Source organism: Suncus etruscus, chromosome 9 (assembly GCF_024139225.1).
Source record: "Suncus etruscus isolate mSunEtr1 chromosome 9, mSunEtr1.pri.cur, whole genome shotgun sequence".
In the NCBI taxonomy this organism is placed as follows: Eukaryota; Metazoa; Chordata; class Mammalia; order Eulipotyphla; family Soricidae; genus Suncus; species Suncus etruscus.
The window spans coordinates 67,694,756-67,708,560 of NC_064856.1; positions in this window are offsets into that span (position 1 = coordinate 67,694,756).

Here is a 13,805-nt window from a genome sequence, read left to right on the forward strand (position 1 = left end):
AGCAGGAAACATAATTGTGTGTTTCCTATGGTCAGTCATATTCAACGAGCATGTTTTAATGCAAGATTGCAAGGCAAGTTTAGCTTGGAAAGAACCCATGCATTAGAGTGATGTGCAGTTTCTATTATCTAGATGCTAGATTTTTTTTTGGGTGGGGGAGAAGATGGGACACACCAGAGGTGCACAGAGCTGACTTCTAGATCTCCTGGCAGTACTCAGTGGCCATACGGATGTCAGGAATTAAGCATGGGTTAGCCTCATGCAAGGTAGTGCCTGACTTTCTATTCTATTTCTCCAGTCTCAATAGCATGAGTTTTTATTACATTCTTTCTGGGTTTTTTTTTTTAAGATAACTAAAGTTCAGAGATAACATTATTGATTTGTTGTTGTTCCAAGGTTTTAAATTCAACTTTACAGTGTTCCCATTTTGTTTTTTGTTGCCATTTATTTCCCACATTTTCAGCAATGCTTATTTTCTATTCGGTAGAAATATAGTATTTTGTTCGATTATTTATTTTTAATTTATTTGAGGGATCACACCCAGTAGATATATGGGAAGGCGAGCCACTCCCTAAGATGATCTTCCCAGCAGGTGGGTCCTGAGATTAGAAAGAACAGTGATACTCCGAGGGTTGCCAAGGCCACTCTTCTTAGGTGTTGGAGGATCATGGGGCTACTGGGAGTCTAGAGTGTAACTCAGGCCCTGGCACATGTGCTCTACAATGTCTCTGTCTCTCCAACTTTATTGTGTATTGAGGGAGGTGGCACACTCTGCCTTGCTCAGTGCTAATTCTAGATTCTGCACTGAGAGGTCATTCCTTGTGGGCCTTGCAGGACCACATACAGAGCTGGGGATCGAACCTGGGTCAACCATATACAAGGAAAGTACCCTACTCGCTGTGCTGTCTTCAATTCTCTACTCTTTGTTGTTGTTTTTCTGTTTTGTGGCACTTGGTTGTGCTCAGTACTTACTTCTGGGTCTGTGCTTAGGGATCACTCCTGTAGTGCTCAGGGAACCATATGTGATGCCAGGGATTGAATCTGGGTTTGCTGCATGCAAGGCATAAACCTTACTCATTGTGCTATCACTCTGGCTCCCTCTACTGTGTGTTTTTAATAAACAATCCATGCTCCACTACTAGGCTTATGATGTTGGTCAAGTCATTATACTATATTTCTGTTTTTCTTCTCCAAATATGGAAGATAATAATACAGACCTCTAAGAATTAGGGTGATTTCATGGGTGTAAATGTGTTTTGTAAACCAGAAGGATCCTCTAATTCCTCATAATTCAGCCTGCAGCAAACCCACACACCTGCCTCTTTTGGGATATTTGAAGTCAACAAAAAGCTGTCTCTAACTGAGGCCTAGCCGACTATTGAGGGAACATTAGCTAAGACTATGATGGTAATGGATATCTCTAGACTGAGCCTTCCCCATCCCTAGCCAAAGTGAAGATCCCCAAGAAGCTTTTTGAAACTGCCTCTGCTAGACTGTAATCTTAGAAACATCCTGAATACCAATCAATAGAGGGCTAATATAATCATGAGGTCTACAACTGAGAGGCTAGAACAGAAACTAAAGTAGATTTATACATAATGTCATGGAAAGATGTACAGGCATGTCTGCACCGTATGAAATGATTTATGCCTATAGCAACAGACACTGTTTCTATAGAGAAGCACTGCTTGCAGGCTTTATCAGTCAGGCCCAGGAAACTAGCCCTGAGTTTAGGTATTCTCTGAAAAATTGCAGCAGTCCTCCAGAAAGAAGAAACTATCTAGAATGGATTTCAAACACCTGTATCTTGTGCTCATGGGCCATTGGGCAGGTATGGCCACAGCCAGGCCCTTCTCTTCACCATGTGAGGAGATTCAGAGAAATTCTTCAGGTTATTCAAACCTTAGTATCCTGTTTCTTGGGTTTTTCTATTTTTTTTAAATGAAACTTATTATGGAACCTGGGGCTTCACATATCACGACAAATACCCTCCAGCTGAACCACATCCGCTATCTGATTAGGTGTGTCAGTGACCCTGGCAGAGGCCCCAATGAGGATGATAATGATGACAAAATAAGTTGGATGATTAACCCTTTTGGTAACTTCAGACTATAGAAAGTTGGTTAAAAATAAACACAATGATTGGCCTACCAAGTTTTTCAGCCCTGTTATTTTAATTTGAAGTTTTCTTATTTTTACTCTTAGGTCTTCTTGATTCTTATATGTGTTATGTTTCATTTCTTCCATGCTTTCTTTTAGTTCTATACATATCTTCCATATATCTTCTCTAAAGTTCTTATCTAAGAAGGTAAATAGGTGATTGGTAATTTTCTGGACACTAGAGCTACCATCTTTGTTCTCTGAGTATGGTGGGGCCCTACATTGTTTTCTCATAGTTTCGGTTGTAGTGTGATGTTTTCTATGTCCCATGTAGGCATTCTTTGATTAAGAGGAGTCCAAGGTCATTCTCCATTGGCTCTTTATCTTTGACTTGAGTTCTGTTTCTCACTTGGGAGCTGCCAATATGATTCCTGGGTCTATAATCCTCCGACTCTGCCTCTTGCAGCCTTTGTTGCCTCTTGCACAGATTCAGCCACTCCTGACAAGCACAATGATTGGGAACACTAGGGAATCTAACTCAAACTGAAGCAGAGCCATCAGTGCTAACTGGGATAAAGTCTACTTTCTTCCCTACTTCTTATTCTTCCTCATCACTGACCACCAGGCTGTGGCAGGTAGGAAGAAGGCGATGAGTATTGCAAAGCCCATGTCCATGGCAAAGCTTTGACAATTGAAAAAATTGTAAGAGAATTATAGTAAAAACATGCTGGCTGGTCTCTGGAAGAGAAACCATTACTCCTTTGTTTTCTCTTTATCACATCAGGAGTAAAGGTGGGAGATGTGGGATAGTGGGATTTATGAGTCCTGCCACATTGCCTACCTGCTATGAAGGGGGATAGTCACCAAGAGGACTGTGTAAATTGCACCAGAAAATCCCACAGAAATATTATTTTGAGCAGTGCTCTCCTTTTCTCAGAGAAGGGTCCCTAGATTAAAAGACTGAGAAGGGACTACTCAGTTATAGTTGCATGGGTAGAGGAGGAAAGTAAGTGCAGGAACAAGATGAATGCTCCATCACACATTGGACTCTTGGCCCCATCTAACCAAGGGTGATCTGATGCTCCTGCCAAACTGGCATAGCAATGATATTTTGATTGATTGAAATTTATTTGACTATATTGTGATTTTAATCATTTTTGAACTATTTGATCGATCCAATTTTCTTTCTACCTTTTCTCTTTTATTATATTTTATTTTTATTGACAGAGGTACTGTGATTTACAGTATAATTTGTCTTGGGGTGGGTGGATATTGAAACACACCCATCAGTGCTCAGGGAAATCTCCCAGAGTAGCTCAGGTGACCATATAAGGTGCCAGGTATTGAACCTGGGTCCACAGTGTACAAATTTTAAGGCAAATATCCTACTCACTGTACTCTCTCTCTAGCCCCTTACATTGATAATTTTCCATATATATAATTCCAACACTGTACCCATCACCTCCTTTCCCCAAGACCCAATGTCCTCCCTTTCAACACTCCCATCCTCAGAATAGTATTTATTAAGTTTCTGACCACTGAAATTTGGGTCTAGGATCATTTTTCCAACAGCCCTTGATCCAGAAGGAAGCCTCCTCTGCCTGGCTCGATTGCTGCACTCTTAAGTTCCTTTGAGGTGAAATTCTTCCTTTTCAAGCTCCCCAGTGTTTGGAATAGAAATGGAGACGTTCTTACAACCTAAGTGTCCAATGACAGATGAATGGAATATAATGCACCCACAAAGAATGATGAAATCATGTGATTTGCTGCAACCTGGTTGAAACTGGAAGATATCATCTTGAATGAAGTAAGCCAGAAAAAGAAATACAAACAAAAGATAAACTTATTTATCTGTGCTATATAGAATAACTGGATGAGGAAATGTATTAAAAGGGGGGTGACTAGATCACCTCAGAGTTTGCCTATGATAGGGAAGGAAAAAAATCAAGATGGGAAGGAAGAAGATGAGCAAAGGAGGTAAAGGAGGAACAGAGGTCAGGGCTTTGGTTATACTGGTGATGTGGGAGACATATATCCAAAGCCCAGACTGAACAGCACTGAGAACTTGAGATCTAAATTGCAACCACTAACTTTGCCTGTCAAGGTGGTAGGTGGGTGTAATCTGAGAAGATATGAAAACCAAGCTACTAAAACTCACCATTTAATGCGGTGGGTTGTTGGGTTTGGAAGTCTTGTTTCATGACCCCTTTGGTTTGCAGGGAAGCTTTGCCTTTTCCATTGAAGCTGGAAAAATCAAATGCAACTCTGTTGTTGGACCAGTGGGAGAAGAGTGGGAAGTCTCTGTCCTTTCCTCAAGCCTCAGGGCTCTATATCATTACATGCTATCTTCCTTGTTTGTTTTTGGGGGGTGGCTCATGTCCAGTGGTGCTCAAGAGCTATTTCTGGCTCTGTGCTCAGGGGTTGTTTCTGGCAGTTCTCAGGGGATTATGCAGTGCCAGGGAATCAAACGTGGGGCTCTAGCATGCAAATCTTGTTCTCCAGCCAACTGAACTCTTAGCTAGCCCCAAATGATTATTATCTAAGAAGCTGACAATGGAATATGTTCCTTAATGCAAATGGTCATGGACTTATTTTAGCTAAATAGGGGTTCTAACTCTATGCTAGGCAGGAAGGGTTGCTTGCTGCCTGAACTGGGGAAATAACCTCGCTCAGTTAATGAGTGCTTAGATTCAGAGCTGTGGAAACCGACTAGTCAGCTAATAGCCATTTAATGGGCACCCACCCTGGGCCAATTGGTTTCCCATAAAATGCAAAGAAGTCTTTTGTGCACTTAGGAAACTGAGCTCCAACAGTCAGAGAAATACCCAACTGGAGACTGGAACCAGGTTTGGGGGTTAGGACCCGGTTTCTATCCATTCAGTGAACCTCAAAGAGTGTGGTAGTCAGAGCAGTGGCAGCAGCACCTGGGAATTTGTTAAAAAAAAAAAATTCTCGGGCCCACCCTGACCTACAAACCTCAAACTTGGGGAGTAGAGTTCAGAAATCTGCCTTAGCAAGTCCTCTTTGTGGTTCTGATAAGCACCATGCTAAACAAACATTGCTCTTTATTACATTATCTCCTGATAAGGAATAACACGAGACAACAGATTGTCCCTCCTGATAAGAAATAACAGGAGGTAACAGATTGTCCCTGCTTGGAGGGACCTAGACTCCAGTTGAAAAAAATACATGTTTTTTTTAAAGTCTTTATTATTCATGTTTCTTTTAACCCCAGTTTATCCTGCCTCTTTACCACTAATGGATGCTGAATCTTGTTGAATGCTTTTCAGCACCCATTGCCATGCTTAAGTGATTTTTGCCTTTATTTTTATGTCTGTGGTGTATTACACAAATTAATTAGTGTATGTTGAACCCTCATCCTTGCATCCCCTGGACTTAATCCCACTTGCTCACGATGGATGAGTCTCCTGATGTTTTGCTGGAGTTATTTTGCCAAGATTTTGCTGAGGACTTTTGCATATATATTCATCAGAGATAGCTGTCTATCTGTGGTTTTCTTATTTCATGCCCTTTTGGGTTTGGGGGCTAGAATGACAGAGGCCATGTAGAATGTATTTGGACTATTTCCCTCTTTTTTGCACAAGTTTGAGTACAAACAAATGGGCAAAAATAAAACTCACTCAAAGGCTTGATGAAAACTGGTGATTACTGAAGTGAAAGTCATATAAGAGCATTGAGTGGAAGGGGAGAAGAGTCTTTGGGTGGTGGAAAGATCCTGAATTTTTGGATGAGGTAGTGATGAATTCTACACATTTATACAGGAGTTAAACTACCACCCCCAATTCCACAGATCATGTGCCAGTACCCCATATGTTCCCTTTAGCCCCATCAAGAGTGATCCCTGAGCACAGAGCCTGGAATAAGCCCTGAGCACTACCAGGTGTGCCCAGTCTCATAGCAAAAACAAATTCTATAATTATGTAAAATAGTGAAAATCGACTATTAAAAGGAGGGTCAGATGGGAAATTGATTGGGCGAGGAAAGGGAGACTTCTAGAAGCTGTCGGGAAAGATCGCCTTGCAAATGCACATACTGGCCAGTGAAAGGGAAGAGAATTTCCTTTCTGGTTGATATGAAGGTAGGAAAGCTGCAGTGAGATTGCCCAGATGCATTGAGTGGCCTGGTAAAGAACACTCAGATGAATCACAGGAAATCTTGGGTGTGTGCGTGTGTGTGTGTGTGTGTGTGTGGTGAGGCAAGGATTTGCTAGTTTGGAGAGATTTCTAGCTGGGAAGCTCTACATGCAGATTCTGTCCCTCCAGACCAGCTATGCTTCTTTGGCAGTCACATTTAAGAGGCGCCTGTTGTGTGGGCTCCATATGGAACAGTTAAAGTTAAAAATAAAGGGATTCCCATAACCCCTCTTCATGAGTGCACCTCAGTTTTCAAGACTGGGCACAAATGCTACTTCTAAGGGAAACTTTTCCTTCCCTCCGCTGAGGATGATCCCCAAATGGTGGCCTTTTTGCCTCTCCTCTCAGTCCTCATCCTGCTGACCAGGTTTGTCCCTCTGGGATAAAAGCTGCTGGAAGGCTGAGGTGGAGCCATGGAAAACTGGTGTTGACCCAGTCAGAGTAGATGCCAAGTCTCAGTGAATAGCTGTTAAATGAATGGGAGAATAAATGAAGAACTCAGTGAGCAATCATGTGTACTTATAAATATTAGTGAGCATCCTGTGTTTGCTTAGCTAAGTGAAAATTTCATGTCTGTAAATGGAATTGATTTTTCTCATTGACTACATCATACTGAAGTTAACTTCCTTCCCTTTTAAATCTTTTTTCTTTATTTTTTTTGTTTTGGGGCCACACCCAGTGACACTGAGGGATTACTCCTGACTATGCACTCAGAAATCGCTCCTGGCTTGGGGGACTATATGGGAAGCTGGGGGATAGAACCGCCGTCCGTCCTAGTCAGCATGTGCGAGGCAAACCCCCTACCACTTACACCACTGCTCCAGCCCCCAAGATAATTTTTTAACTTTCCCTTTCTCTAGTGTATTAGAATTCGATCTGTTTCCATGTGTCCAGAAACTTGCTCTGACCCCAGTGCATAATAAAAGGTATCCAAGCATAGGACTGATAGTATGGCAGATACTCTTGCCTTGCTTGAGAATGGCCCAGGTTCAACCCCCAGCACTACATATAGTCCCTTGAGCATTGCCAGGAGTGACCCCTGAGCACAGAATCAGAAATAAGTTCTGAACAATGCAGGTGTGGCCTAAATCAAACAAACAAAAAATGAAAAAGAAAGTAGGAAGGAAGAAAGGAAGGAAGGAAGGAAGGAAGGAAGGAAGGAAGGAAGGAAGGAAGGAAGGAAGGAAGGAAGGAAGGAAGGAAGGAAGGAAGGAAGGAAGGAAGGAAGAGAGAAGGTGTCATGATGTGGTTTTAATCTCAGAATAAATGCTATCCCAGTTATTCCACCTGTGTCTAAGCCCCACACAAGAACAGGGTCTTGCTGAGCTATTTGCACACCATATTCACTGCTGCTAGTAGTGGGAGCAATGTCTGTGTTCATAGACAGAGGCAGGGGTAAGCATAGTGTGATATATTCATGCAAGAAAGCCAGAATTTAGCCTAAGAAAAGGAGAGACATTCTGACACATGGGTGAGCTTTAAAGAAATTATGCTAAGTGGAATAAGTCAGTCACAAGAGCATAATAACTATTGATTCTGATGACATGAGGTGCCTGGAATGATCAAACTTAGAGACAGAAATCAGAATGGTGTCAGTCGAGCCCCTAATGCTAAAGGCTCTTGGAACTTCTTTCCTTGTTCTTTTCACCCCCAACCAGGGAAATTTTATGGCCTTGGACAATCACATGAAGCCTGTTTGTTGCTTCCTTGCACTGTACCTTTATCCTAGGTGTGTTGGATTTTGTTTTGGGGCCATACCTGGTATTTATCAGGGATACTCCAATCCTATACTGGAACTGTACTCAGGGGACCATGTAGTGCCAAGGATCAAACTTGGGCTTCTGGCAGGCAAAGTACATTCTCAGCCAGTTGAGGCATCTCTGTAGCCTGAGTCTTTATCTTCTCACAGTGTTCTGCCTCCTGCCCCATTTTGCAGTTCTCTGAGTGGAAATATCCTGCTTCATGAAGTGCTTTGTCATTTGTTATCACCTTAGAAGAAAAGGAAGCAGGATGGTGGACACCAGGGGCTAAGGGAAACAGGGAGGTTTTACTTTATGAGTAGTTTTGTGTCTGTAGAGAAATGAGGTTGTGACTGCACAACATGTGAATGTACCCCGTGTTTCATACCTTAGAATGATCATGATTGTAAATTTTATGTTATGTGTGTTCTGTAACATGTTTTTTAAATGAAGGGAAAATTATCTCCCAAAGAGTGCTGAAGAGTATGTTTTACAGGATGGGTAGAAAGGGAAATGGCTCTCTCCTCTATATAAATGGAGACACTTATTACTTTTATACACTTACCAAGGAGCATCATGCTTCAAGTAAGAAATTTGTTTTCCATCTGTGGCTTTCTCTGTATTACTTCATGGTCAAGTCTGGGAAAATGGTGTTAAAAGTTTGATTCATGCTTATTTATTTTATGAAAATAATGCATGATCTGTTGCTGATATAAAATAATTTAGCACACATTTAAGACAAAATGAAGACAAATACATACTTTAGAAACAGTTTATAGTGGAGCCAGTGCTGCTCCCTTGGAAAGATAAAGTACAAGGAGAACTTTGCTAGAGTTTTAAGTGTAAAGATCAAAGAAGGCAAGAAGTAAAAGCACACTTTTGGGAAGCTCCAGGCTAAGGGTGAGATAAATGCCACATTCTATATTGCTCTTTCCAGATATTTATTTATTTTTGTTCTGGGGGCCACACCAGCAATACTTAGGGCTTATGGAATCGCTCTTGATGGGGCTTGGGATATTGTAGGGGGATGCCAGGTATCAAACCAGGTTATGCAAGGCAAGTATCCAACCCACTCTATATAGCACACTAATCTACTTGCCAGATATTTTAGGAGTGACATTAATTTGAGATGCATGAACAGTTTCTCAGCACTCTGTATTTTATTTGATCTGCATAATTCTATGAAATGGGTGCTAAATGTTGCCTTTTGATAGCTAAAAACATGGACTTAGGGATGAAGTCAAGTGATTGAAAATCTCTCTATTAAGAACATCAAGATACAAGCTTAGGGCCCCATATCTCAGGCCTGAGAGTTCAGGTGTCAAAGCAGAGCCTTTTCTTCTCTCATTTCTTGTTCCCCCCTCCCCATCCATGGTGGCCAAGAAGCAGGTCCTGGAAACCACAGTCGGTGAAGGTTCTCTCAAAGAGGGAGTTAGACCCTGATCTTCAAAACTAAAAGCTGCTCCCAGAATAGTTACGGGGCAAGGAAAATAAAAGAAGACAAGGAAAGAAGGGAAAAGTACAGAGATTTTAGTAGATATTGCTTTCTGTTTGCCCAGATTCCTTTATCTTCCATAACATCACCCCCTTTTCCATTGTGAAATCACATTTCTTTTAACTCAGTTCTTAAGGGTTCTGCTTAGGGCTCCATGGATGGTGGGGTGACCTAGATCTCACTTGGCTTTATCCCCAAGTCAAATTAATCAGAGCACAAATCTTCAAAATTATCTGGAACTTTACAAAGAGACATGCATTTTTTCTGAGCTTACACTGCCTGACAAAATTGGTTTTGGGTCCTGAAGGCTGTCTTGGCATCACACAAGAAAGACTCCTCTAAGAATAAAGCCATCCAGAGCAGGGTAGAGTGTGATGGAAGCCTTGTGCTACAAGACCAGGACATTGGAGAGACTTGGATCTGGAAACAAATGTGGACATAGAAAATAGTTCACACATGATGAAGGGGTTGAAATGGGTTCAGGAATTCCAACACACAAGCCTTCCACTCCTAAGAAGCAGATATCTCAGTGGAGGAAAAGCCGGAAATGCAAAAGAGAGCATTCTCCTGAGACACAGGACTTTTATTAGTAATAATCCAGATTGATAATAGGGAAGAACCTGTGGTGGAAAATAGGGAGGGATCTGGTTTATCCAATAAGTAGAGCCAGTAGATGGGTTGGGGCATAGTTTGGTTGTGTAAGCTTAGTTATGCCATACCACTCAGATATTTGGTCAAACCCATTTAATCAAACTCATCTTGAGCTATGAAGGTATTTTTTTTATATAAAATAAGCAGACTTTGAATAAAGATGATTTTCGTGGGCCTCATCCAATCAATTTAAGGCCTTAGTAAAAATTATAAAAAGACTAAAGTTGCCTGAAGAAGTTGCCTCTGGACTGCTCAAACTTGAGCTGCCATATTAACATTAACCCTTTCCTGGGTCTTTGGCCTACTGACCTGCCTTGTAGTTTGTTGCATTTGCTGAGTTTCCACAATTGTGGGAGCTATTTCTTAAAATATCTTTTTCTGTCTCTGTGCCTGTCTATCTCATCTCTCACCTCTCTCCTTTTCCTGATCTTTGGGAATTATAGATAATCAGAACAGATTGCTAATTTTATTGGTGGAGCCTCTGAATCCAGGCATAACTGACATCTAGTACTCCTGCCTTTTCACTTCTATAGTCATCTTGAGTTGGAATATTACCATTTATTTTTATTTTATTTTTATTTATTTATTTATTTATTTTGGTTTTTGGGCCACACCCGGTGATGCTCAGGGGTTACTCCTGGCTACGCGCTCAGAAGTCGCTCCTGGCTTGGGGGACCATATGGGACACCGGGGGATCGAACCGCGGTCCATCCAAGGCTCGCGCAGGCAAGGCAGGCACCTTACCTCTAGCGCCACTGCCCAGCCCCGGAATATTACCATTTATGACCCAAACTCACATCAACTGAGCTTTCTTTCCAATGTTACACTGTTATAACTGACCTTGGCTTTGGAGGATGGATACAGAGCAGTTCAGAGAGAGAGAGAGAGAGAGAGAGAGAGAGAGAGAGAGAGAGTGAGAAAGAGAGAGGTGGGAAAAATTAAAAAAAAATGTGCAGAGACTTAAGACATGACAGAGCACAGTGAGCCAAGTGAACTGAAGAGTTCCATGTGGCTGAGGTGGCAAGAAACCTGGATGAAGAGGATGTTAAGGCCAAGTGATGGGTTTTAAATGGCAGGCTGAGAAGTCTGTACTCTTCCTGAGGACAAGAAGCCCCCCCTTGCAGAGTTCTAAACAAAATCAGGTTTTGGCTGGTTCACTCTTCAGCACTGACTCAATGATCAGAAAGACAGAAGCAGAGAATCAGAGAGTTTTGTATCACTGGAGTTTTTTCCTGGTGCTCTTGATATCCTCATCTGTCTTTTACTAAAAGCCACAGAACACAGTGGCTAATGAAATGAACTTTTGAGAACACCCTCCCAGTCCTACATCCCAGCTCTGCCTTCTAGTTAACATGAGGATTATTACTGAAACCTGGTTCACTATCCTTAGCAAAGATATCACAGTCTCCCTCTTAGACTTTGTTTCTATGCTTGAAATAGTTGTACTACTTGTTTAGGTCTCAGTTCAGTATCTGACCCCAAAAAATTCTATATTATTAGCTATTTTATTCCTATTAGAATCAGTGGGTGCAGTTCTTCTTCTCTTCCTTTGCCTGCTCCAACCCCACCTGCCTTTCCCAGGGGTCTTTGCCCCACTTCAGCCTCCTCTTAGTTCTCACAGAAGCATAGCTAGCCAGGACCCCAGAGAATTGTGAAGGGTCACTGAAGGGCTGGGAGGAGAAAAGGGTTTTCAGCTCAGGAAATAGATCCTTATCCAAGTCTATCTTGGGAATTGGCTGGAAGCAGATGAAACTAAGCTCCCAAGCCCTGCACCGACCCAAAGGGGCTATTTGGGAAATGTAGCCTGAGTTTCAGCTTCCAGATGTGGAGGTGAGAGGCATGTAGCCAGGGATGAGCTATGGGAAGCCATACAAGAAGACAGAGAAAATCCTACCCCTTCAGAGAGAGAGAAGGCATCTAGGAGTTCCCAGCTGTTTTTAGGCTTTGCTCTCATTGCATGCTGCCATAGAAATGGCAAGTCTGTTAGAACTGTGGAGGGAAATCTAGATGAGTCATCTCTGCCTTGGCCTCAATTTTCCTGAATACTTAATGATGGAAGATATATTCAAAGGTGGCAAATGGGGATTACAAATAGGGTAATAGGGTAGCAAGGGGGAGAGATAGCACAGTGGTGTTTGCCTTGCAAGCAGCCGATCCAGGACCTACGATGGTTGGTTCGAATCCCGGTCTCCCATATGGTCCCCCTTGCCTGCCAGGAGCTATTTCTGAGCAGATAGCCAGGAGTAACCCCTGAGTACTGGCGGGTGTGGCCCAAAAACCAAACAACAACAACAACAACAACAACAACAAACAATAAAAACCAAATAGGGTGGCAAATCTTGTGGGCTAGATTCACTCAGCTGTTAATGCCTGGCTTGGGTGGCTGGGTAGGAGCTCTGAGACTGAACTAGTGATATTTACCATGAGTGTGATGAATATTCAATCTGAACCCCTGAAGTAAATTTCCCTGGTAGACTTGCTCCAGAATTCCCCAAAGAGGTCAGGGACTTTTTCTGGCTCTCACACTTCTACATTGTCTGCACCTTCCTACTTCTCACCTGGATAGTGCTGAGTGCTTCAGACACAAAGGGGCACACTATACAAACATATTTTGATGATAGTGAAGAGGGCACTAGACTTAGGAATAAAGGGAGTTGGGTGGAGTGTGGTTCAAAATGGTAGAGCAACATGCTTCGTATATGTGAGGACTGAGTTTGATTCCTGGCACAGCCTGGTCTCTGGAGACAGCTGGATGGAACCCTGATAAGCTACTAGAGATCTGAGCATGGAGCTGTCAGGCACATACCACTAGGAGGTGTGGTGAGCACTGCTGTGAGCGAGCCCCCTGGTGCCCAGCACTATTGGTCATGGTTTCCATTATAACTGGCACTGCAACTTGTAAGTCACAGCAAAGTGTGAGCCACCAGTAGTGCCCACAGAATCAATGAGTTAAAAACAGAAACAAAAAACTAAACTTTGGGAAACCGAAGTTCATTATGACTTATCTATTCTGCCCAGCCTAAGGTGACCTTATGAATCAGGACTTAAGTCATACATGGCCACAGCCTCCCTGCAATCCTCTTCCCACCCTGCCCAGTGACACATCTTCTCCACACTTCTCCTCTGACCTGGGGCTCAAAGATCTCTTTATTGTCTCACTCATCAGGTCCCCACAAGCGCCGATAAACTCCTCCACTCTGGGGTGCCAATAACTAAGAATAGCTGGGGATGAACTTCAAATGGTGAAATGTCAGGAATGAATGAACAAGCCAAAGGTCTGGGCAGCAGTGTTTGTGGGACACAAGAGGAGGGAACCAGCCCTGAACAGCACAACATTATTTGTTCTTCACTAGTGGGGAGGACAGCAGCTTGAACCCTCAACGTTGTGGTCAGGTATGCCCAGTGAGCCAATTTTGGGTCGGTGCGAGGGCTTCCACCCACTGCTCCAGTGTGACCCAGCCCACACTACACCCTGTCTATTACCTTAATCTTCTCTTAATGAAGAAGGGTTGGTGGTAATTATAGAGCTGGCCTTGCAGGGCTGTTGAAGGGAGAAGATAAACTTAACACTTGAACAGGGCCTGATGTGCTATCAGAGGCATCTCCACCTCAGCTGGTGTCCACGGGCTCCAGCCTTCGAATTTGAACCCCCAGACTCCAGGGTTC